Raw genomic sequence first — 26646 nt, forward strand, 5'->3', positions numbered from 1 at the left:
ATGTGGTCCATATATGGACGCTGCAAGCTGGCTTTTATTGGTAGTCTTTTCGTTGTCCCACTAATAGCATCACAAGGGCTTTTCCCATGGCTTGTGGCAAAATAAATAACTTTCTGCATCTATTCCAAAACCATTTTTATGATGAACTAAATTAACAAAATTCTTCCTGTTTTTATACTGAGATGTGGCTCCATCACTAAAGTAAAAAATTTTCTTCATATTCTTGTCTAATGTTTTGAGGTGTTGAATTAAAACTTTGTGAAAATGGTTAGAATTACTGGTTACATGCATCAAACAGTCATTTACTATACATAGAGAAATGGGCTTGGAAACAGTTGGTGTTTCATCCTGGTGCATATAAACAACTACCAGGTGGAGAGGCGCCTGGTCATTTGTCCAGTGGTAGCCTTGAACCACATCTTGATCTATAAATGTATAATTTTCGGAAAAATCAACTAGTACTACACATGCGTACTGTCTTAACATTCTCAGGCACGGGATGGCTAGTCTTCTTTGTGGTGCAAAAGAACAAACCACGTGACTTCGCCTTTCTTACAATATACTCTTATACTCCAAATTCTTTCCTTAATGACCAGCTTCGTGGCGCAACTGAAACAAGTCGTATTTTCTCTTGAACTGTCAATGCCGTTTGTAAGGAACTTTTAACAGAATCAAGAAGGTCCTTATAATTCCTACCAAGAGCAACCAAATCTTCTTCTGAAATGTTTGAACTCGTATTCAATGTAACGTGAAGGGCTTTTTCCAGTCTACCTTTGATAGTTGATTAAGCTTGTGCTAACTTTCTCTTCCCAAGAGCAAGTTTTTGTTCACTGCTGAGTCTCCTCTGCTTTAAGGGTGATATTCCTACTCGTGAAAATGATAAATTTATTGACTCCCGCTCTTTGTCAGGAGGTACTGAGAATGACTAATCGTCCACTAATTCATCAGAATCATTATTATTATTTTGCAATCTTGTATAGCAATTTGTATATACACACTGGCCAGGTATAAGAGAGAATTTTTTCTTTCTGTCGGCGAGGTCTTCTGTTACCTGTCGTAAACCCTTCTTTATAACCGTCTATGTCTTCTACAGGGACATCATTTTATTTTTACTAACATTGTTAATATTAACCTGGCTATATCTCTGGATTAAAGGTCTAGAACCGGAAACACCGCTTGCTCCCCTTCCAAGACTGGAGTTCGATGATACTGGCGTAAAATACAAATCACTTCACTAGGTATAGGAGGGAAGAAAAGTAGTTCATCCATTTATGTAAACTAGGAAATATCGCAATTTTGAGTTTGATAATTTTCATTAGGTTTTTGTTTAATCAAAATACAGTACTGTATTAACACTTAGTGTTTTTACTCACGAATTGAGCTATCCATTCGGACGTATTAATTATGCAGTCCTGTATATTGTACTGTTACAGCACATTAGCGTACAATATAGAGAATGAAGTTAAATTGAAAAATAATCATAATATGGATATTTAAACACATTTTTGAAAATGGTGGCCGTTCCATTTCGATACAGGCTTCAGTTCTTTTGTGCATATTATCGCACTGTAGACTATTGTTCCTAATTCCAATTACCAGTTTCGTCCTTCGTACGAATAACTCATGTTGAAATAATTCTATACCTACTCTGTAAAAGAGTACCTTACGTAGTGTAAATTCAATCTTCACTTCTGTCCGATCCGAAAAGATAAAATTACTCAGAAATGCTATCTACTGTCCGTTCAAGTGGTTTTGTCGTAGAAAATGGGGGGAAATCACGTGACAGTTAATTACTTAACAAGGCCCTTTTATTTAAGTTATTTTAAACAGTTGTACAATATTACGTAGACGTCCAATTCCTAACAGAAATTAATGTTTTCAGAAAAGCGCTAAGACAGCCCAGCTACTAGACTTTACAGAGGGACGAACAGAAGCAGGTGGGGGAAACCGGAATGCGACGTAGGCAAACGGACGACAGTACCTGTGCGAAAATATGATTCAATATTGAAAGCTCTTTCGTCACGGAAAACGCGAACATATTTCTGGAACGTACTATACTCACTAACTCATTACTACATACGCGGCCTCGGTTCTGTGTGGAAGACGGTTGAAGTTTACTAGTAGAGGGAGTAGGAGTGAAATACATTCAAAAACTCAGATACAATAAAAATTGAAGTAAAAATAAAATGATGTCCCTGTATATGGATTACAACATTTTCGTCCAAAGAGATGTGTATATTTGTCACTGCAGTATATTTTCAGATGTTGATAACAAACAGACTCTATGTCCTTCGGTTTTCTCAGTCTGCACCACAATAATTATTGCCTGTCTTGATCAGGCAAGGTTTTCACGTCCAACAAGGCAGTAGATTGGGTATTAGTTTGTGACAACTATCTCCTGTCAATTATCCTACAGAACAAGAATCCATTTTCTTGGACACTATCTATCCTAATTCTATCGTCACCCGTAAAATACATTGAAATAGAAATGTCTTAACGTCACTCTAGTGTAAAGTATGCTCAACTATAAATAACTGCGCACAGTTTTAATTCACTTTCCTATAACCCAAAAGTTCTACTGATGATTCCACTTAATTCCGACACATGTTTGATGTATTACATCCGAAAGTGAACGTTACTGTACACAACAGGTATGACAGATACTGTAGTTTGGTTATCCCGAGATTGACAGTGGAGTGCCGTCATCTCCAAGATATGTTTAGTCATGCTCCGATCAGGTTTGAACATGGACGTACGTACACACGTGTCCAGACGGAAGGGGGCCGAAATACAAGTTCAAATTTTTATCATATATACAGAAAGCTTGAACTTTTTACTGCTAAAATTTCGTTAATATTTCACCTTGCTTTTATCTTCAATACAACATAAAATTATTGACCTATTTTTTATATATTTTGTTTTATTTCCATTATAATATAAACTTAGTTTGTATTGCTGTGTCACTAAATTGTACAAAATGTTCTTTAATATATTGTCACAAACTTTGACAGAGAAATTTCCATTCACTTGTAAGTTATGATTTTTTTTCGAATATGGGTACACCAATATCGAGGGATGAAGTACTGTACAGTAGTGACAAAAAAAAACGGACCGACCCTTGTAGCTGATTTCAGAGCCTTGTTCACTCCAGAGCACGATAGACTGGTAAATAAGACTTTCGTGGTTCGAATCCTGCTTGGGAAGGAAACTTTTCTTTATTCCTTATTCAAATTCATTCCCAATATTTACAGCGTGCATTCGTGGCTGCTGGCGGGTATGCTCTCTACCTCTTCCTGCTGCACGACGGGGCAAATCATGTTGCTCCGCTTACCCTTTACCCATTTCAGCGAGTGCTGACGACCACTGGTTTAGAATATTATATAATTCTATAATTCTAATGAGTGCTCGGTAATGGGTTTAGAGAAGCTATATTCTGTCACCGTGTGAACACTCTGTTAGATAGTTCTCCTGATACTTCAGACTTTCTCTCGCTCTAAATGTCGCCGTGTAAACGTAGCATAAGACTCCAGGATCAAGCCTCGGTTAGAGCACCTATATATCCTAAGCCAGATATTACGTATGTACCTCTAAGAAATGCATAAAAATGTTTGAAATTCAAAACGAATTTGAGTTACCTTGGAGACAAGCAACTGTCGATACATGTGAGATATTGAAACACACCCCCTACTCATGGCTTTGTTATCTTTGTAAACTAATCATGTGTTACGTGTATGATCACTTATCTCCGATTTGTGCTCTTACTATATACGGCTGGATTAAATCGCAACATAATATAGTACCATATTATTGATAAGATTCCTACATGGGACATGAGGTACTTTTTATAAAGCTCTTAATCTCGGCCAAGTAAAAAACGTAGTGTCAAAGATCTGTTTCATAATTACAGCTTGTTAATAAAGATATGAACTGGCCTTGGCAAGTTCACTGTGTTACCTTTGTTACAAATACCGAAGCAGATCAATCTTAGGCTGCTTTCCGTAAAGAAATGAATAAAGCCTACTACATACAAAAACGCTAAGCTAAGCTATGATATGTTGACATGAAATGGTAGTTAAGTTAAGCTAGACAGAAGTTTTAAAATGGCTGCATTACATCCACTTAATATTTGAAGGGGAGGTAAAGACGTATAGTACGAGTACGATATCCGATCAAGCTATGGCGCCAACAGCCCATGAAGGTCCAAGGCCTTGAATCCACATACCTCAGCCTGCTATCTTTCATGCTGTAGCTCCTCAGATTCATTCATGCTAGATGAGCATCGATTCCATACATTGGCCCAAATTCCAAAAGAAAAATTCTTTTTCATACGGACTTGAACTAGCGCGCATCCAGTAACGCGAGCCCTAGGCGTGATGTCTCAGACTACTATGTTATGGCGCGAGATTTAATAACATTACAATAACGAATTATGTTTTGTTTAAATATTGTAATTAGTCCTGAACTGTCCTGAAACGAGCTGCAAGCTGCTGTTATTCTGGAAACCAGATCCTTAGAACCCACTGGTGTTTCGTACACGAGATTCCGGACATGTCATCACAAGAAAAGCAAATCGGTTCAAGTCCGGAGATCGGACTGGCTAAGTAATGTCGATCAGTGATATGTAAATCTCTTGATCAGAAGGTGAAGTTACAGAACAGACAGCAAAGTAAAGTTTAAAAATAAATTTGCCTTTCATCAGGTGGGCGTTGCGTCCTAAGGAAGTGTGTCCAATCTTGTGTTCCTTATATTGAATTGCTTCCAATGTCATTCAGTATAACCCCTATATTACTGCATATTTGCGTGCAAGCAAGCATGCATGCATGCATGCAGTAATGCATATTCATATCGGACAATAAACACACCCTGTGATGCATTAATTTTATCTATGGTCGCTCAATCAAGTATTGTCTTCATTATCTAGTACCTCTGGACTGTGTTAGTTATGTAGCATTCTTAGTCACCCACTAAGTCTACTTATTTAGATAAGTTCTATAATAAACATTATTTGATTTATCCATATTTCCCTCCACTGGATTCTTAACAAAACTGTTTACCGTAAACTGTTCAGATTATTTATCAGAGGAGGATTAAAGACATCCATATAATTAATCCAGCTGATTTATTTTACTGAAGTACTTTAATCTATATTCCCCTTGTTCTCTTTTTAATTACTTCTCCGTTTCCGTGCTTTTATTTATTTATTGTTGCTCCCTTTTTCTTTTAATTGTTCCTTCCTTTCTTCCTGTAGTTCTTTATTCTTTTATTATCACTTAATTTTTTGTTACTTTCCATTTCTTTCCTTTGATCTCTCCTCCTTCCCTCCACTTCTTTAATTTTTTCTTTTTCTTTTTTGCCTATATTTTCATTTTATCACCCTTTACAGGCTTTCTTTCTTTTTCTTTCTTTCTTTTTTCTCTCCTTCATTTGTATTTCACTCTTTGTTCTTTCTGTCGCAGATTGAAACCTAGTCGATGGAAATGAATTTTACTCCGAGAGAGAAGTGAAGCCGTGAGTCCCGTGTGTTATGGTCCCTGATAGAAGGCTTCAGGTAAAATTTATCGGCCATTTGTTACCCATCTTCAATTTCGACGTTCAATAATACAGGGTGATTCACGAGGATTTACCGTCACTTACGGAGCTTATTTCCGAAGACATTCTGAGCAAAAAATGTCATATAAACATGTGTCCTAATCTCAATATTTTCAAAGTTACACTAATTTGAAGTTGTTTGTAAAATGCTTTATTTCTTTAATTTTAGGGATAAAAGAATATTACAAAATAGAGAATGAACTGTTCATAAGTATCATTTCTTTAATTGGCTAGCGTTCTGAAGCTAAAAATATGTTGTCATTTGCTTTGTACAGATTATGTTTTTCAATTTTTAACTAAAAAAAATAATCTTACGCATTTATCACAAAAATTGTTACAATTCATACGAGTTTAGGAACTTGATTCTTTACAGTTTCATTATGCATCCTAATGTCCAGTCTTGAAGAATTTACACGAGTGACGTGATTTGTAACAATTGTTGTGGTAAATGTTAAAAATGAAAAAAAAAAAATCTGTACGAAACAACTATGGAATTCACAACACATTTTTAGCTTCAGAATAATAGCTAATTAAACAAATGATACCCCTGAATAGTTCATTCTTTATCTGTAATATTCTTTTACTCTTAAAACTCAAGAATAATGGTATTTTACAAACAATTTCAAATTAGTGTAACTCTGAAAATATTGAGAATAGGACCCATGTTTATATGACATTTTTTGCTCAGTATGTCCTCGGAAATAAGCTCCGTAAGGGACGGTAAATCCTCGTGAATCACCCTGTATATGCAGTTAAAAGTATAATTAAGTAAAATTGTACGTTTGTGTTGGTAATATATGTCACGAATCACCTTGTTGTGAGCTTATTTATGTCCAGAGATTTAGTCTGGCAACAGTGTTGTGTTCGTATTTTATGGACGTAAAACCGCCAGACAGTTCAGTCGTGAATTGCAGAAACCCCACAAGTCACAATTTTTCTCAAATTCAGTTTTTCATATGGTTGTAATATTAAAAATACCTTTGGGGAGTCCGAGGAGTAGATGGGGTCCACACCTGTGGAGTAACGGTTAGCGCGTCTGGCCGCGAAACCAGATGGCCCGGGTTCGATTCCCGGTCGGGGCAAGTTACCTGGTTGAGGTTTTTTCAGAGGTTTTCCCTCAACCCAATATGAGCAAATGCTGGGTAACTTTCGGTGCTGGACCCCGGTCTCATTTCACCGGCATTATCACCTTCACCTCATTCAGACGCTAAATAACCTAAGATGTTGATAAAGCGTCGTAAAATAACCTACTAAAAACGTAGATGGGAGGATAATATTATAATGGATTTGAGGGAGATGGGATATGATGGTAGAGACTGAATTAATCTTGCTCAGGATAGGAACCGATGGCGGGCTTATGTGAAGACGACAGTGAACCTCCGGGTTCCTTAAAAGCCATAATTAAGTAAGGTCTACTATTAAATTGTGTTTGCTGTTGAGAACCTTAGTTCACGGGTTCAATTAGCCATAGATGCTGACGAGCTATAAGAAACATCACTTTCGCTATCATTATCATTATCGATAAGTTCTAGTTATTAAATTAGTGTGAATCTAAGCCACAATATCATAACTCTAAATATGTAAATAAGTGCGCATGCCAATTTAATTTAGAATGAATTATCCTCCAGATAAATTATGCATAATGTATCTGAAGCTTTTTATACGGGGCTGGACACCATGCGTAAACAATTAAACTGAGAGCTTTAGGGATGTTAGCTTACTATAACTCGAATAATGTTGTTTTAATTGAGCGACTATCTCACTCATATGGTTGGTATTAATGCGCTCTTGCAAACTTATTGTTGCTGAAATAATGATAGTCTGACCCAATTGCAATTTAGCACTTACTAATATGATATGTGCGGTGTAGCTCAGTCGCCTGAAGCACTTGCCTGCAGGATCCGGAGTTGCGCTCGAGCGCGGGTTCGATCTCTGCTCGGGCTGATTACCTGGCTGCTTTCTTTTCCAAGGTTTCCGTAAGGGGAATGTCAGGTAATCTATGGCGAATTCTCGGCCTCATGTCGCCAAATACCATCTCGCTATCACCAATTTAATCGATGCTAAATAACCTACTAGTTGATACAACGTCGTTAAATGGTGGAGTAAAGTAAAAAAATATAGCCTTATAAAATGAATAAAATACGGCCTCGTTTCGCTATCTAAAAGTTCATTTTCGCAATTCCATAACGCTCAATACTGTAGTATTGATTGATGTTTACTCTGTGTATTTCCTTGTTTCTTACTCTTTCTATACACGCTAACAGCACAGTCTAGTATATACAGTCACGAAGCTCAATACGTAGTAAATATGCATCCATAGATAGTTGCTAAACACTAGGATCGCTACTGTCGCCTCATTACAGACAATGCGAACTAGTACCTGCACAGTCTATTGTTCCTAGTGCACTCACAACTCATGCTTCGTGACTGTATGTATATACTACATAATCTCGTAAGCAACGGTGGAGACAATAGCCAGTCCCGCGTATGTGCGCAGAATCGAAAAGACATTAAATCATCACATCGGAAACCCGAATTCTTGATCTACCATTCTGTCGGATTACAATGAAACGAGACATTGACACTCATACCGTTAAAAACGTAGCGCGTTTTCCTACTGATCTGAGACTGTGTTTAGACGTGGGTACGAATCCCGTTTGGGCTGTTTTCGCGGTTGTGTTTTTCCGGAGTTTTTTCAGACTATGAAGAAAATGCCAGGTAATTTCGTGGAGAAATCTCGGACTCTCTCGTCAAATACCACCTCGCTGTCGCCAATTCTATCATGCTAGATAAATGTTTATTCATATAGAATCGATTTAAAAAAAACTATTTAAATAAAAACCTGAGAATAGGTCCACAGCCAGTTTCTCTGGAAGAGAGGTAAGTGTCCAATATCTGTTACAGAGTCGAATGTGGGTTCTTTGAATTTGTAACGGAAATGTTACCCCCTTGAGTTACATCGGAGAAACGTCAACAGTAAATATCGATAAAATTGTATGTATTACATTGACAGTGGTTGAATACTTAAACGTATATCGGTCACAGCTAACTATGCTAATAGAGTTATTATGTCATTGAATGGTGAGAAGGAACTATCCATTAGCGGCCAGTCTGTGTGACTTCTTTAATCTCTTTGTCATTTAGCAGAGATCACAATATGAAGAAACAATTTCTTTTTTCTCTCAAATCTGATTTTTGTAGTAGTAATGTACTATGTGAATTCGGGCTTTTTTTTATTCTCGAGTCTACTTTGCCTCTGATGCACTATTGCCTTCCAATAGAAAGTTATAGCTGAGGTTTCCTGACGATCAGACATCCTGAATTGAGATTTCTGATAAATATTAGAACACGGTACAAACACTCATACATATGTGTACTGGCATCTTACACCTTTCTTATTTGTCTGAACAGTTATCACTCTTTTCAGGAATTGCTAGCTCTTCGTCGCAGCCAACATAATCATCATCTTTATCGTTTGTAAAGTCACTTTCGCCGTCATCTGAGTCATTGCCTTGCAGATCCTTTTAATAGCTTCATCACGATACCTTGCACGAGCTTACAACACAGACTGCAATTATAGGTTTTTCAAGAAACTAATTCTTTAAAAATGTATGCATCTTGCACTTGTAGCTATTACTCGGACATGACTGTACTTTTACATCAACTAATATTAGTCATAGATGGTCTACTCCCTTCCGAAAAGAAGTGAAACTTTAGGGTACATCAAGAACCCTTTCTCTAAATGAACGTATTCAAAGGAAAATTTTCCCACCATTTTTCACCCTCGTCAAAATTTAGAGGTTTGACAATGGACTTGTTCTACCCTCCACCTACAATGCATATAGCGGGGACAGGCGATTGCGGCCCATGGTCAGTTTTATGTGTCAGTTGCGTCCCTATATTTTTGGGTTATACACCAGTTGTGTCCATATATTTTTTGGATCATACGTCAGTTGCGTCCTTTCCCATTTTACAAACTTAGCACTGTCTGTAACTGACCAATTTAAACGTTACAGGTAGGTTAGAAATGTTGTTTGTGGCATCTTCACCATACAATTTTGGCGGAGTTCTTTTTTAACCATAAAATGTATTAAAATTCATGAGTTGCATTTTGACCATAAAACTACAATCGTATTGGTTGAAACCTAAATGACAGATTCCGGATGAAATCCAATCTTGTTATATCACCTTACTGCAAATCAATCATGTTTTTACGAATAAAAGCTTCTTTCGCCCTCCGTGCTTGTTTAAATGGCAGAGCTCTATCAGTACGTAGTTTTAAGTATGTTTCGCTTTGTACTTCTTTCAAAACTTCTATAAAATGGTAAATATTTGGGTGAGCAGTATAAAATAATAGACTATTAAGTTTTGAATGAAATGACTCACAGCCATAGTCGTTCTCATTGTTGCTGCTGCAAATTCTGCCCACACTATTGATTAACACTTGGTCTGATTTGTTATGGTTGTGTTCTTGATTGCTTTCAATGATTTCATTTTTAACATTTAACTTTATGAAACATTTACAAGATTTCATGCAGCATACTCAACGCGAAATATTGTTCTGTAGATCCTTGTGATGTCTAAATTTGAATCCATCGATCACAAATAAAGGTCTCACTTGTCATTGACGCCATGGCTCGTGCATATCTCTTATGTGTTTCCAATTTAACCTTTACATTGTACGTGACGTAGTAGAAAGCGTTCCATACAGTGCTTGGTTTTGTCTTGTCGCAGAACGTGTTCTACACAGTACTTAGTTTTGTCTTGTCGTGTCGCAGAACGCGTCCTTGGACTATTTAGTTTTAAGAAGTTAACATAACATCCCAAACCGGCAGATACCTGTGGACGCAACTGAAGTATATATTTAAAAAACCCCGGACGCAACTGACGTACATATTTTAAAAACCCCGGACGCAACTAACGTATTAATTTTTCGTCAACATGTTTATGGGGACGCAACTGACACCTCCCCGCACACAACACCGTGGCATCACTGAGATTGCTGAAGGACACGATTAACTAACAGAAATTCTGTGAATAACATTAACTGTTATAACATCAAACACCAATACCAAAATTATGAGACTACCAAATTTTGTTTTAAGTTATATATAATAAAACATCAAACGTAATATATTGGGTTATCCAATTATCATCTGACCAGAAGTGCGGCAGGTATTGTGCCGGCCGATAAGCTGTCGCTTTCCGTCGGCCTGACAATATATGAATCCGTGGTTCAGTGGTTACTTGTTATGCTAGAGTGACTACCTAATAAATTCTAGTGCACTATGTAGCCTACTATATACTCACCCATGTAACGCAAGGGGATACTGGAACTGTCTGCCTCCATTTTCCACACATTTCTGGCATCTGATTAGGAGATTTCTTAGGGGAATTTTCCAGGCTTTGTCCAATGTCATCAAGAATTTCTTCTATGAGCATGTACGTCACCTTCTTCGCTTCTTATCTTGAACACTTCCCATTTCCCGAAATTTATTAACTAATTTATGAATCGTATCACGACTGACTCGATCACCTGGAAATTTCTTTTTAAGTAATCTCCTGACAGCACAAGAGGATTCTGTACGGACATACGAATCGTAAATAAACACTCGATGTGGAATAGAATAATTAGGCCTATTATTTATTCTTATCAGACTGTACACGTGTAGTTGCTTGCACTGTTCAAGCAACACTAAATGTGTCGCATGACAGGTCAAAGTCAGTTAACCCCACCCCCCACTTCCCCGTCCGGCCGTAGGCGTTGCCTTATCGGCTGAGGCAGTTCTCACCGTAGCTCTAGTCAGAAGATAATTGGATGACCCAGTACTTAGAACTGGATTTGTAAGTTACTTCTTACAGAGAATTAAACTGAATGAACGAAAAGGCAAATAAGAATGCTGAATTATGTGTTTTCCACGTATAAGATATTGTCACCAGAGACAGAAGAATCAATAACTGCGTGTCTGCAGCGTGAATTTATTGTTTTGTGTAGGTCATGATAAAACATCAACACTTTTCATATAAATTCGGTTCTTGGACATTCATTTTCAAGATTAGTAACTTTCTTCAAGACAAGTACTTAAATTAATGTATGCTGTGTACTTTTCATGCGCGCATTGAAATAATGAGTGGAAAAAACGAGACAGCGTGTTATCCTAACTGGGCAACATAATAACACAAACACTGGCTACAGCCCTCGACGAAATACATGCACCTTTTTACAATACATAGTCGCAACAGTTAGACTACCCGTTGCACTTTCAGAATACCATGATGGTTTCATTGTCAACATGTCAGTCTTTCGATAGTTAACTGCTGGTACATTTACTCAAAAGCCAGGACGCATTTGAAGTAGCATACACTTTGTTAAAAGTAAAAAAAATATTGCAGCAGTTTACACGTGTTTATGAAACAAATAATTATAAGTATTACTCTTCTTTAGCTCAGTTAGCAAAAAGTTGACTTACGACGATCGCGGACTAGAGTCCAGATCTCGGCGACGACAGAGTTGTATTCGTGGCAAACAAAGTAAAAAATTTTAGGGTTTTTTTGTGGTTCTCTCGTTTTTAATCTTCATTTCACCAACGCTGTCCACAATTCCCCTTTCTTTATCATCTCTGTTTCGAAAAACAAGTTGCCTAATTGCGTTTGCTGGTGTCGGATCGGCCGTCAGCCGTGCGGGTATTCCTCGTGGTTTGTGAAAATAATGGTAGATGGCAGCTATGACGATGGGTTTCAGGCGATTCATGTATCTCCAGAGAGAAACCGAAACCCCCGGACCTCACTTTGGCTGGGACTTGACGATTCAGGTAGATCTCTCAGGTGCAGCAGAACATCATCAGATATATGGAATTGGATTTATTTGGTTGATAGGAATGCATGATACGGCGGATGGTGGGACCAGCTTAGCCTGGCAGAACAGTTGGCATGTAACTCCATGATGAGTGCACAAAAGCTTACTTGGGATGCGGTACATAGGAAGATCCGTTCCCGCGCTGTATTCACAAATATCAATTACTGTCATTTAGAGTTCTACGTCTTCTCGGAGTTTTGGAAAATTCTCTACTTCATAACAACACTAAGTAAGACCAATTCAATCTGCAGAGATTAAATAATTTTGTTTTGTAATAAATTAACGAGAAACGCAATACCCACACAGAACATCTTGAAGACTCTTTATTTCCGACATTTCGAAATACATTTTGCCGAAGCAACAGCTGAAAATAAGTAAAGTTAAGTCCAATTTATTCTTTATCGAATTAAAAAAAGTGTTTTACAGTTTGAACCAGCCAGGGCTAGACTCCTAACCGCACTCACGGCGGCTGATTCATACGTAATGATGTTACCATATGCGAAGGATTTGTTCCGCGCTTTTGCGGTTAGTATTGCGTAATGATGTTCTTACCGAATTCACAATTCATGTTCGAAATGACGTCCTTGTGATAACTGACAGGCTGCACATCTCCTGAAGACACGTCCAACAACTCGCCGCAGTTCGTTCTCCGAAATGGCTCGAATTTCGTGCCGGATATTTTGTTTGAGTTGCTTCAAGGAACTCCATATTTCAAGTGTTTCTATCGTTTATTGATGGATGATACACTGTTAACGTTATCAGCACTAATTACTCTCTACCTGAAGTAGTGATAGAAGAGGTCCTTGATTCGCCTGTTGCGGTACGCGGACCTCTTATTGAAAACACTATTAGAGTCCATGTTAATGAAGAACAAACTCACCTTGGCACCGCTGATAGTGCTCGTGTCTGGGCATGATATCGCCACGAAACTATTATCTCTGGACAGGATAAGGTGACTCTGCGCATTTTCTTATGTTCTGACCACTAAAAAAACTCTTGACTTCCAAAGTCACATCTTGTGCAACGACCATTGCTAAATGAGGATTTCCCGAATAAAATAAGAGTAGGCCTACATATTTTATATTTCTACTCTGTCACAAGACTAGTACAAGTATTTTTTAAATATAATTTTGAATATTATAACTTCGATTTTTGAAAATTGGCAAAATTCTTACAACTCTTAATCGTATAAAACAATATTAATTTAGTGTTGTCTTCAATGTTATATAAAATTTTGTCTGTGTATGATTCTGTGAATTTAAATTAAATATGCACAAAATTAGTCTTTCCATTTTCTGCATGTTACAGAAAATGGGGAGTGTTTTGTATGGTTTCTTGCTGGTGTACTTTTAAATTTCAGAAATCGAAAAATTCGTTAAAATGTCTTTATTGAATATTATGAGCACTACTTATGAACTATTGCATCTATAAATGTTGTGAAGAGTGAACACTGAGGTCTGTTTTGAGTCTATGAATAAAAATTGCTGGAAATAGAGATTAGAAGAATTGTATGAAGGACAGATTGGAAGTGACCAACAAAGAATTAAAGAGAATATACAATTATAAGAAGGAAATAAATAAATAAGTAAATAAATAAATGAAGGAAATTAAATAAGCAAAGAAAGAATGGTAACGAAAATAAAGGAAGGAACTAAACAAAAAGGAATGTAAGAAGGAGCAAAGAACAAGGGAAGGAAGAAGTGAAAGGAAATGAAAGAAGAATGAATGGAAAAAAAATAATGTAAAGAATAAGTAACGATAGAATGTTACAGTGGAAGGAAAATACAAAGGAAAGAATGAACGGAAATAAATAAAGAAATATCAGAGGGAAATAAACAGAGAAAAGTGCAAGAAATAAGTAAGAATGGAGGGAAATAAGAAATAATATAAAGATATAAGCACAGAAATAATGAAATGAAACGAAAAGAGAATGAATGACTGAAACAAAAAGAAATCAAGAATGCAAGGATATAGTAATAGAAAGATAAGGCGAAAAGAAACGAAAAATGAATCCAATAAGACAAAGAATGGAAAGAAATAAACAAAGAAAGAAGTACTGGAGAGAAATGAACAAATAGAGTGAATGACTGAATGAATGAACAAAGACATTGAATAATGGAAGCGAGTAAGAAAAAAATGACAGGTAAAAAACGTGGAAAAATAATAAAGTGGAAGAAATGTGAAAAGAAATATATTATTATTTGAGAAAAAGTAAAATTAACAAATAAAAGAATTTGATGAAAAAGATTCAAGAAATAAATAAAAACAAATTAAAGAAAAAGTACGGCAGAAAGAAAGTAATATATCACTAAGGGAAATGGAGAAGAGAAGAGGGGACATTGGAAGTATAAGCGAAGAGATAGCAACAAAAGTAGAATGTGAATATTAAAAAGAGTAAGAAAAATAAAACGCATATATGCAAAGAATGATATATTGAAAAGGAAAATAAAGCTGAAAAGAATAAGAAAGAGACAAAAATATGAAAGGGAGAAATATGTGCAGGTGTAAAAATTTAGAAAGAAGAAAAAAAATAGAAATATATGTATAGACCAATGGAACATGCAAACGATCTAAGAATAAAGGGAAGACCGAAGTTTTCAAGTAAGATCAGAAATGGATAATGTTCGAAGTTCACGAAATGACACGATTAAAAAGTAAAAGTAATGATAACTTTTTAAATAAAGACGTCGGTTTCATCAGATGTTTTGTGGTTTGCTATGATAGAACTAATCTGTATTATTAAAATTGATTGATTATAGAGATTTAGTTACAAGGATCCACATAAAAACATTGTTCATCAAACGTAAGAAGATAAGCTTCCTTTCATGAAATGAGTGTGCAGTGTCGTTGATTGTACAAAGTTATGGATGAAAACTTCAATCGATTTAGCGGATATCTCAAGGATGATATACGGAAGAAAATGTATTACATGATATGGACATGTCATGGAACATTCAACACAAAATTGTGAAGGGCATGACTAATGTGGGCATATATGAAATGAGAAAGTTACATTAAAGACCAAAGAAACGGAATCGAAGATGTGATATATTAATGTATCCAAATGTTGAAGGAATGACAGATCTCCAAAACTATTCTCCTTTCTCTTAAATTTTCTAACATCAACAAAATTTGTCTAATGGTATTGAGAGATTCATTATCCATTTTACACAATCACTACGTAACATTATTTTTTTACTTCATTTCATTACTCTTCATTGTACTTTCATCTCATGTTTCTCCGAAATCAAATTGTACTTTATTTTTATATTTATCATTGTTCTGTATTCTCTCCGCAAATCATACTGTATTTTATTTTTAATTTAACCTCTGTTTTGTATTCTGGATCCTAGTGGTCAGCCGTAGATGTCGGTCAGATGTCCCAAATTGTGGAATTAGTAGCACTGCGAAACTAAGAAAGATTAATAAGAACCAATTTTTTGCAACATTCCATCTCGAAATACATGTATAATTACACAGAATTAATATTTACTATGGATATAAATACTTGTATGCATGTCACACAATTATTTGCTTTTAGATGTTTTTAAAGAAAGCGGGTTGAAAGTAGATCCAAACAACTTACAGATAAGACAAAGACTGTAAGTCCATTTTTGGATATATTATGTGGCTATCAAGGTGAAAAATAAGGATGACTAAATTCCACGCATCATAGAAGCTTTAATATTGTATTAAAGTAATAAGATTTGAGACTACACAGAATATCTATCTATATGTCCTCATTAAGGAAGGGAGCACGAGCTGGGAACTGCCCTCGCACATAGGCCGCTTGAGTGGACCCATTGTACTATCCGGAATTGAATCACGTGCATGTCCTAAGGCCCCCCGCGCTACAGATTCCCCTGCGGACCGCCTCCGAGCTCCCCTACAGAAGTTCCTTTATCTTTCAACAGAGGCAACACCACGGTCTCTCAACTCGGGTCCCACGGGTTACCATGAGTCCAGGGTAGATCCCACGGTACATAGCACTACCACAAGCAACTAATGACCACATACCCGGGGTCCAAGTTCGGTAGCGGCCCGCAGCCGACTCTACGTCGGAGCAAGTTCGAAACATTGGCGAGAAACGAAGGTGATTATGAAAGATGAGACGTGTATTTATGATGGCGAAATGAATCCGAGGCCCAACGCGAAATTTTTTCAGCAATTCTGCTTAATTAGTTGAGGGAAAGTCTCGTAAAGAACCTCAACCAGGTAATTTATCCAATCAGAATTTGAATCCGGGCTCTCTCGTTTCATAGTCAGACTTGCTAACCGTTAAACTACGGCGGTGGACACACAGAATATCAATTAGACCTAACTTATTTTATTAAAATGCTTAACAACAGGATGTACGCTGTGACAGATTAGCACAAACGGATCCAATAACCTACGAAATTCTCTATGAAATGAGATTATACAGGGTGTATCAAAAGGTGAGTTCAATCCTTAAGGAGGTGATTCAGGACCTTATTTGCAACAAAAAAATCTTAAAACACTTTTTCAATATTCATCCTCGTTTCCGAGTTACACGAATATCACGTACCGTATCTATCCCCATTTGATTCCATACCTAATTAATGGACCTGTCTGCTTGAGAGAAGATAGGCTAATTGTCAGTTGTCTAGAGCAGATGCTCAAAATGCCTCCTTCTCGCACGAACACACGCTTCAGCACGCCGTCTGACCTCTCGCTGCACATTATCCAATCCGTGCTGGTGTATCTCCATTGCAGCCGTGTTAATCTTTGCAACGACCTCTTCCCTGTTTGCTGTATCCGTTTGGTACACTTTCTCCTTCATGCAGTCCCAGAGAAAGAAGTCCAATGGTATTAGGTCTGGGGACCGGGCTGGCCAGGCAATGGGACCACCCCTTCCAATCCATCTACCTGGAAAACGGTGATCTAATCATTGGCGTACTGGAAGTCTGAAATGTGCTGGAGCACCGTCTAGTTGATACCATACTTGCTGGCCGGCCCGGTCCCCAGACCTAATACCATTGGACTTCTTTCTCTGGGGCTGGATGAAGGAGAAAGTGTACCAAACGGAGACAGCAAGCAGGGAAGAGATCGTTGCAAAGAGTAACACGGATTGGATAATGTGCAGCGAGAGGTCAGACGGCGTGCTGAAGCGTGCGTTCATGCGAGAGGGTGACATTTTGAGCATCTGCTCTAGACAACTGACAATTAGCCTATCTTCTCTCAAGCAGGCAGGTCCATTAATTAGGTGTGAAATCAAATGGGGATAGATACGGTACGTGATATTCGTGTAACTCGGAAACGAGGATGAATATTGAAAAAGTGTATTAGGATTTTTTGTTGCAAATAAGGTCCTGAATCACCTCCTTAAGGAGTGACCTGACCTTTTGATACACTCTGTATAAAGACCCTACATGTTGGAGATGTCATAAGTCTGATGAAACAGTCTATCACATTCTCTGTGAATGTGAAGATTTAACAAATCTAAGAAGCCACCATTTCGGAATCTGCTTTCCAAAACTGAATGACCTTTCACAAGTCTCCCCAAAGAACATTATGTTCTTCCTGAAGGGGTCAGGATTGCTGGGAGTTTAATATATAGGGTAGCACAAACGATCCCGAAGGATTGAAGTGCTAGGAGTCATTGATTTTTGGCTTGTATAATGAACTGTCCTGCGACGGAAAATAGCATTTTTTAAATGTTCGTTTGTATGTCTATATGTTTGTTACCTTCTCACGCGATATTGGCTGAATCGATTTCTACGAAAATTTGTATGTAAAATAAGTTAGGTTCCATTTAGATTTTAGGCTATATGACATTTAAATTACTTTCTTTAAAAGGGAGGATATAAGGGGGACTGAAGTAAATAAATCAAAATATCTCGCTTATTGTTGATTTTTAGGATAATATTACATAACAAAAGTTTCTTTAAAAATGTTTCCGACAAGTTTTATTCTAAGCAAATTTTTATAGGTCCGATTTAACGAGATACAGTATGTAATTTTTAAAATAAAAATGAGCTTTATATACGTGCCACCTCAATCAGGCTGATATAATAAAATGAAAACAAATACCTCTGATATTATTTAAGATGGCTTTGTATTACAAGCATAAAATATTAATTTATTGAGTATGTCCGAACGAGTAAAACTCAAAATCAGAGGCTACACAAGAACAGATACATAATATTTATTTATTTATTTATTTATTTATTTATTTATTTATTTATTTATTTATTTATTTATTTATTTATTTATTTATTTATTTATTTATTTATTTATGTATTTATTTATTTATTTATTTATTTATTTATTTATTTATTTATTTATTTTATTGGTTTATTTTACGACGCTATATCAACATCTCAGGTTATTTAGCGTCTGAATGAAATGAAGGTGATAATGCCGGTGAAATGAGTCCGGGGTCCAGCACCGAAAGTTACCCAGCATTTGCTCGTATTGGGTTGAGGAAAACCCCGGGAAAAACCTCAACCAAGAAACTTGCCCCGACCGGGATTCGAACCCGGGCCACCTGGTTTCGCGGCCAGGATACATACTATGTTGTGCAACATAATATAACAAATCATAAAGCTACAGTCTGTGAAAAACATAAAACGTGACAAGAATTAAAGAAAGAAAATAAATAAGAATAGTAAGGTATCACCACAGTCTAGTATATACAGTCACGAAGCTTGAGTTCTTGAGGGTACTAGGAACAATAGACTGTGCCGCGTTGTCTGTGATGAGGCGATAGTAGCGATCGTAATGGTTAGCAACTTTCTATGGATGGATATCCCCTATGTATTGAGCTTCGTGACTGTATATATTAGACTGTGGTATCACTGAAGTTTTAGGGAGAAAGAAGAAAAAGTTTGAAACCACCAAATAAATAAACCAACTGAGAATTAAAATAAATAATCTTGCCAAAAAGGTTTTTTCTTAAACATTTCTTAAAACACCGGGAATTTGGTAAAATTTTGTATTCTAATAGCAGTTGATTATAAGTTGTTATTAAAAATACTTAATTCCTTTCGTACCATGAGGTACTGAGCCATTCTGATAAAAAATTTGTTTCTGGCAAGTGCAGTGAAGCGCATGGGATAGCTAGTTTAAAACATAATTAGTAATGTATCGCGTTAGTGAATACGGACGGATTCAATTAGCAATAACATGTCCTCCATATGCACTGATCATATCTAGGCTTACCTCGACAACTCCTGTTTTGTCACTCAAGCAGTAGAAGATGTGGTAAAATAATTTTGCTGAAATTATGGGAATTGTTAGAGTGTGAAAGATTTCGTAGCCAATAAATAATTCAGCGCAGAGTTTGCATAACTTATATGTATTTTAATACAAATGGCAAAGAAAAGCATTGGAAAAATTATGGCAAAAGTTAAAAATGTTCTTTTTAAATTTTTATTTAAATGAAATCATTACAAAATGGCTAAATATAAAAGTTTTACGATTAACTAAATTAATTTAAATTATTTTATTTGCCGGTAATCAGATTATAATGGCAGATTCAGAAAACAATCTTCTAATAACTACAAATAAGTTATGACAAATAATTATTTTATTCTCAGTATATCTCTCAATAAAGCTAATATGATTCCTTTTATTGGTTCAAGTTCTAGAAGATCCAACATAATGATAGATGATCAAATAATAGATCAAGTTGATAGTTTTAACTACTATGGATGTATTACTTCTTATAATACTTAAAAATATAGATATAGAAAACAAAGTCGTGAACAGTGGCGGCTCGTGGGTATTGAATTAAGGGGGGCTGCATACAAAAATAAACCATGCAACTTACCTTATTTAAAGATTAGTTCCATGCGCCTTGTCTTGTAGGTTGCAAACTTTTGAATCATCATCTTATTAAAATCCGATATGTAGTTTAATATAGTCTTTACAATGGAAAACATAGCTAATACGGTCAGTCTCTCTTCTCTCATCGTATTTCTAAGATAGGATTTCACTCTTTTCAAACACGAAAAGCAACGTTCTGGTTCGGAAGTTGTCATTGGTATGGTGATAGCTATGCGTAGTAATTTCACAACTTCTGAAAATGAGGCCTGCGTCACTAATATTTCTGATTTCTTGTCTCTAATACAATACAGTGAGTTCCGTTTTTAGTTTGTCTTTATCGAACATTAGAAAAAGCTTCACACATACATTTAGGTCATTTTCAGGAAATGAGCTTTTGTAGCATTCAAATTTTTTTTGACACAGAAGAGAAGATAATATCAGATTATCTATGAACTGGAATCGGGTGTTAGCTTGTGTGATAATGAGGTCACACACTTCCTTGGCTGCCGCAACCCTTGTCTGAATCCCTTCGACCTTATGACGCTTTTTAGGGTTTTCATTTTCACAGATCTCGCTGCTCAACTGTGCCATTGTTCCGTATTGTCTGTATGGCATTAACAAAGCCTGATATGCAGAGTCGGCCTCGGTAGCATAGTCGGTTGTGGGTTCGATCCCGGCCCAGCTCGATGGCATTTAAGTGTGTTTAAATGAGACAGGCTCATGTCAGTAGATTTACTGGCATTTAAAATAATCCTGCGGGACAAAATTCCGCCACACCGGCGACGCTGATATAACCTCTGCAGTTGCGAGTGTCGTTAAATAAACCATAATTTAATTTTTTTATATGCAGATTTGAACCTTATAAATTCTAACTGGCGATGTTGTAGTTGGTTGTATAATATATCTATGATACGTCAATAAATGAAAAAAAAAAAACTGAGCCAGGAATTCAATTCAGGATCTTCAACAGTACGCACCAGAGCGCTTGCCTCATTTATTGTGATGTTGTTAGATGTTTCAGATTCCATTATGGCTTGAAAACATTCTAGCAATGGCTCCTTCTTCTCATGAACAACATTTACTGTTCTTATTTAAAACTCCATCTTGTTGCCCCAGCTGATGGAATTGTCTTTCAAACACATTAATTTAATACAGACTGTGTGGAGATAGAGAGAAGAAAGCAGGGATACTGGATACATTAGCAAAAAATATGCGAGCTTTGAAGGCTATTTGTTTAGCGGCTCTTTCCATTATGAGATTCAAATGATGGACACTTAATTTCACATTTCTCCTGAACTAAATAGACTGTAAATATTGTACAGAATTAAACACTGTCGCACTTGTTGTACTCACAACGTTAAAGAAGATGTATTTAAAACTGCGCGCTACTGGCAAACTGCTGCAAACTTTGCAGCGCCTGGAAACTCTGGATTCACGGCAAGGGGCTAGCAGGGGGAGGGGTAAAACTAACGCGCAAAGCATCCGACACGAGACTGGCAGCTCCAGGGGAGGAAGTGGCTTCACTCATAGCCCTTGTCTCTGGTTTCGCTCTGGCAGCACCAGGGGAGGAAGTGACTTCAATAACGATTGCGTGCATGTCAATGAGAGCGAAATTTAAAAAAAAAAATTCGAGCCGCTAAATAGAGACTGTATAATAAATGTATTTCACAACATAAAACGAGACAAGAGCCACAAATGTCTGGGGGTGCTGCAGCTCCGCAGCTCCCCTTCGAAAGCCGCCCCTGGTCGTGAATTATCAATATATTTGTGAGATAATTAAGATATATTTAAATTATGACAATGAAGATACAAAGATTCAGGTGAACTTTACAAAATGGTGGTTATCTCAATTTTCAGTGGTTTGAAAACGTAGATTTAAGACAAAGGGGTAGGAAAGGAATATTAAAAAATGCTATTATTGAGATCTGTACCAGGAATAACACTCCGAAACAGAAAGAAAAGTGAAGATCTTGTAAAATAATTTGTTGTAAAGAAGTTAAGTACTGAAATAAAACACAGTAGAAGAAACTGGGAATAACATTCCAACCATATAGTTAAATTATGCTTCGAAAAGAAGAACTGTAGAAAAACCGAAACTATAATCCAAGGATCAGTGCCAGATATAGGAACGTATGGGAGGTCCATATTGTGATGATTACGATGACGACGAAGATGATGATGATGATGATGATGATGATGATGATGATGATGATGATGAAGACGATGACGATTATGGTAGTGGTGGTTTTTTATTTGGTTATTTAACGACGACGTATCAATTGCGAGGTTATTTAGCGTCGATGATATTGGTGATAGCGAGATGGTATTTGGCGAGATGAGGCCGAGGATTCGCCATAGATTACCTGGCATTCACCTTCCTTGGTGGTGGTGATGATGCAGATTATTTTAACGGAGAGAATATCGAAACAAAATGTATAAAAACAGTGGAACGCCTAAAAGTGTCGTCAAAAGACGAAACGTATAAAACGAAGCATCACCCTGTAACATCTTCCTACAAAAGAATTTCAAAGCTATTAATTTAGATTTAGATAAATTGTCTGATAATGCTGCGTTATTGTTAAGTTTTTGTGCCTCTTCTTAATCACATTTTCAATATAATCGATTATCACGCTTAAACTGAGCCGTCTGATGAAAAGTTCAATAAAACACTAAGACTTTCACCTTTGAAACCGAAGAACTGGAGTATACTTGAAATTCCAGCTATTTCCAGAAAATTTTTATTATAAACATCTATGTAAAGCTTTAGTACCGTTATGCTAGGTGGTCGAGAAGTCTCCATATTGCCACTAAATCGCAGTTACATTAAGTTTTATTGTACTTTTTAGTCCAATTTTAAAATACTTGAAACCTCTTTAGGTTCTTTCCCTTTCATTGAAAATACCTGGTCTTTTATTTTCACTAATTAATCAGTGGCATGGAGTTAGCAATAAAGCCCGGTTCCCATGGTGCTTGTTTCTGTGATGGATTCCAAGCTGGGAGCGCTGATGGTTACCCTCCATGCTCGCTTGCTGGAAATAATGCGTTCTTTTGGCTGCTTTGGTGGCTAGCTTGCTGGATTTCGAGATTAGGTTGCTTGCTATTTTTCGTGTTGGTTTGCAGGATGGAACCAAAGACTCTCCATCCTTTAAATTTGCTCCAAAAAAGAATTATAAAAATTTGTCTATATAAACCTTTTGATTACCCAACAAAATTAGTTTTTCAGGAATTTGGTGTATCAAATCTAGAATAAATTTATAAACAAACATTGCTGATTTACTTCCATAAAAGCCACAATAAATTGATATTTGATCCTCACGAATACCATACGAGACAAAACTACAGTTTCTTTCTAAATACTCCCAAATGCCACACAACTACTGGATTAAAACACAGCAGAAATTTTGGACCCAAAATATATAATGCATTAATTAGAGCTTATCCTGAGCTAAGTACACTTAACACACATAGATTTAAGAAACAAATCAGATTAATTATTTAATTGTTTAAGCTAATTGAGTTAAAAATTGATACTCTAATATTTATGTACTTTTGTATTTTCTATTTGTATATTCATTTATTCATTCATTCATTCATTTTATTCCATAGATCTTACATGAGCAATGAAGCTTTAAGATGTGGAACAAGTCAAAATTTTACAATATTACAATTACAATTTTTACTAATTTTTATAGTTTTACAATTTAGTAATTTTCTACAATTTTTACAATTTTGTGCAATTTTTTACAATATTTTGGCGAGATGTAGTGAGATGAGGTGAGGTCCGAGGATTCGCCAAAATATTACCCGACATTTGCCTAGTATTACATGCTGTATTATTTTACCATTTATTAATGTTATTGTGCTCAATGAACTCTCTTGATGTTGTGATATATTTTGTATAACTGATCTGAACTGCTCCCGAGCACGAGCTTCTGCTCTTTCGGGCTGCAATGCCTAATGTAGCTCAAGTGTAAAGTATTAATAAATAAATAAATAAATAAATAAAAAATAAATAAATAAAAAGTATCACCGTTGAAACCATGTCGTCATGTTCGTCGTTTTCTAACTAAATCTTTTTTTCTATATTCTTTAGTTTCTAAGAAACAGCAATTAAATAACGGATTTTACCTGTTTTACACTTCTGGTTTAATTGCCTTATTAAGATATTTACTACTGTTAATGTAGGACTTCAGTTGTTTTCCACTCACAATTTAGTTTCTTTTTGATCATGAGTGTTGGCAACACGTGAAACAGCAGATGATTTTCCAATTTGAACTGTGAAAAGAGCCAGCTTCGTGTGAACAGTAACAAGCATAGTAGCAAACACGGGAACCATCGGCGTACCCATCAGAGAACCAAGCTTGGTGGGCAGCAAAGAAACAAGCAACGAAACAAACCCCGCAGTGAATGGAATACCTTTTGCCTTTCATCCTTATTTTTACCTAAACATAAAGGTAAAACCAACAAACCTTAAAAAATTTGTAATCCTTATGTGTTTTAATTGAAGCAATATACGGAAAGCAGTTATATGTATCCATGTGTCCTTTTCCTACAGATCACTTCATTGGATGTGCCATTTTTCTGTGATGCAGTCTTTAAATTTCATGAAGAAATTTGGAGTACTACGGTTGGTACTGTTTATTCTGTTTAACATTGTCAGTTGGATGTTGTATGGTTGACAGAAAACAGCAAGAATTGTATTAATTAATAATAATTGTGAAAAGGTAAATGGGAAATGAAAAAGGATTTATATTAATCAGAAAAATAAACAAAAAGAAGCAAGAAAAGTGAACAGCGGCTTCGCGTTATCATTTTCTAGCCAACTTGCAATAAAAAAATAATAATATCGTTACAGCGGCTTCGCGTTTTCATTTTCTAGGCTACTTGTAATAAGCAACTAAAAAATACATCGTCACAATGAATTCGCGATTTCATTTCCTAGGCAACTTACAATAAATAAATAAAGAATGCCATCGTTACAGCGAGTTCGCGTTTTCATTTCCTAGGCAACTTGCAGTAAATAAATAAAGTAAGGTAGGCTATCTTCACAGCGAGTTAGCGCTTTCATTTTCTAGGCAACTTGTAGTAAAATAAATAAACGAATAAAGCCATCGTCACAGCGAGTTCGCGTTTTCATTTCCTAGGCAACTTGCAGTAAATAAAATAAATAAAGCAAAGCATTTTCACAGCGAGTTAGCGCTCTCATTTTCTAGGCAACTTGTAGTAAAAATAAATAAACAAATAAAGCCATCGTCATAGCGAGTTCGCTCTCTCATTTTCTAGGCAACTCGCAATAAGTGAATAAATGAAGGCATAAAGGCATGGTTACAATGAGTTAGCGCTTTCATTTCCTAGGTAATTTCCAATAAATAAATAAAAGCAAGAAGTCATCACTACAATCAGCGCTAGATGGATGGAGTGATGGATGTATGGATGGAGTGATAGATGGATGGATGGATGGATGGATGGATGGATGGATGGATGGATGGATGGATGGATGGATGGATGGATGGATGGATGGATGGATGGATGGATGGATGAGTGGGTGGATGGATGAATGGCTGGATGGATAGATAGAGTGATGGATGAACGGTGTGATGGACGGATGGATGAATGGCGTGATGGATGGGTGGATGGAGTGATGGATGAACGGAGTGATGTATGGAAATGTGGATGGAGTGATGGATGAATGGATGGATGGGTGGAGTTATCGAGTGATGGATAGATGGATGGTTGGATAGATGGATGAATGTATGAATGAATGGATCGTTGGAGTTATGGATGGAATAATGGAAAGAGTGATTCAATTATGGATTGATTGTTTTGATTGATTGATTGATTGATTGATTGATTGATTGATTTATTGATGGATGGATGGATACATCGCAGGCGCGGATACAAGGGGGGGTCTGGGGGGCTATAGACCCCCCTATCATTTCAAAGACTTTTTTTATTTAAAATGTACAAAGCATTATTTTTTCATTCATATAACTTCTATGATTTCTTCACTCTCTAAACTTCATATTATTTTGCTATTTTACTTTGACATACAAACTCTCTTTACAGTTCGCAGTGAATAGATCAGGTAAGTGGTCGCATTCCTTAGGGGTCGTTACCATGGGGTTTAACAATAGCTCGGACTTCGGAACGGAAATCTAACGGTAACCACCCCTACCGCACTGTAGCTAGGCTGCTACCAATATCTTTGTTATCGTACTTTACAATAGCCACTACATTCGACTTCTGAATTGAGACGAGAAGTGATCAGTCCGCACAGGCGAATTATTTAGTGTAACAGTTATAAGAAATTATAAAATGTCGGAACGTAAGTTTCAAACAAATATCTTACAATTTTTCAAGAAGCCGTGTGGTGAAGTGAAAGAAAAGTGCAGTACGGATGACAATGATACAAC

The 26646-nt window shown here is 36.5% G+C and overlaps 1 long non-coding RNA gene across 1 annotated transcript in view; it reads left to right on the top strand.

Annotated features, from left to right (window-relative positions):
- Positions 1 to 26646, top strand: part of LOC138704803 (uncharacterized) — a 98778-nt gene that overhangs the window by 29214 nt on the left and 42918 nt on the right. The window contains exon 2 of the long non-coding RNA XR_011333437.1: positions 5457 to 5548. This is a non-coding gene — a long non-coding RNA (uncharacterized lncRNA). The remainder of the gene's footprint in view (positions 1 to 5456; positions 5549 to 26646) is intronic.

The sequence above is a fragment of the Periplaneta americana genome, chromosome 8 (genome assembly GCF_040183065.1).
Source record: "Periplaneta americana isolate PAMFEO1 chromosome 8, P.americana_PAMFEO1_priV1, whole genome shotgun sequence".
Lineage (NCBI taxonomy): Eukaryota > Metazoa > Arthropoda > Insecta > Blattodea > Blattidae > Periplaneta > Periplaneta americana.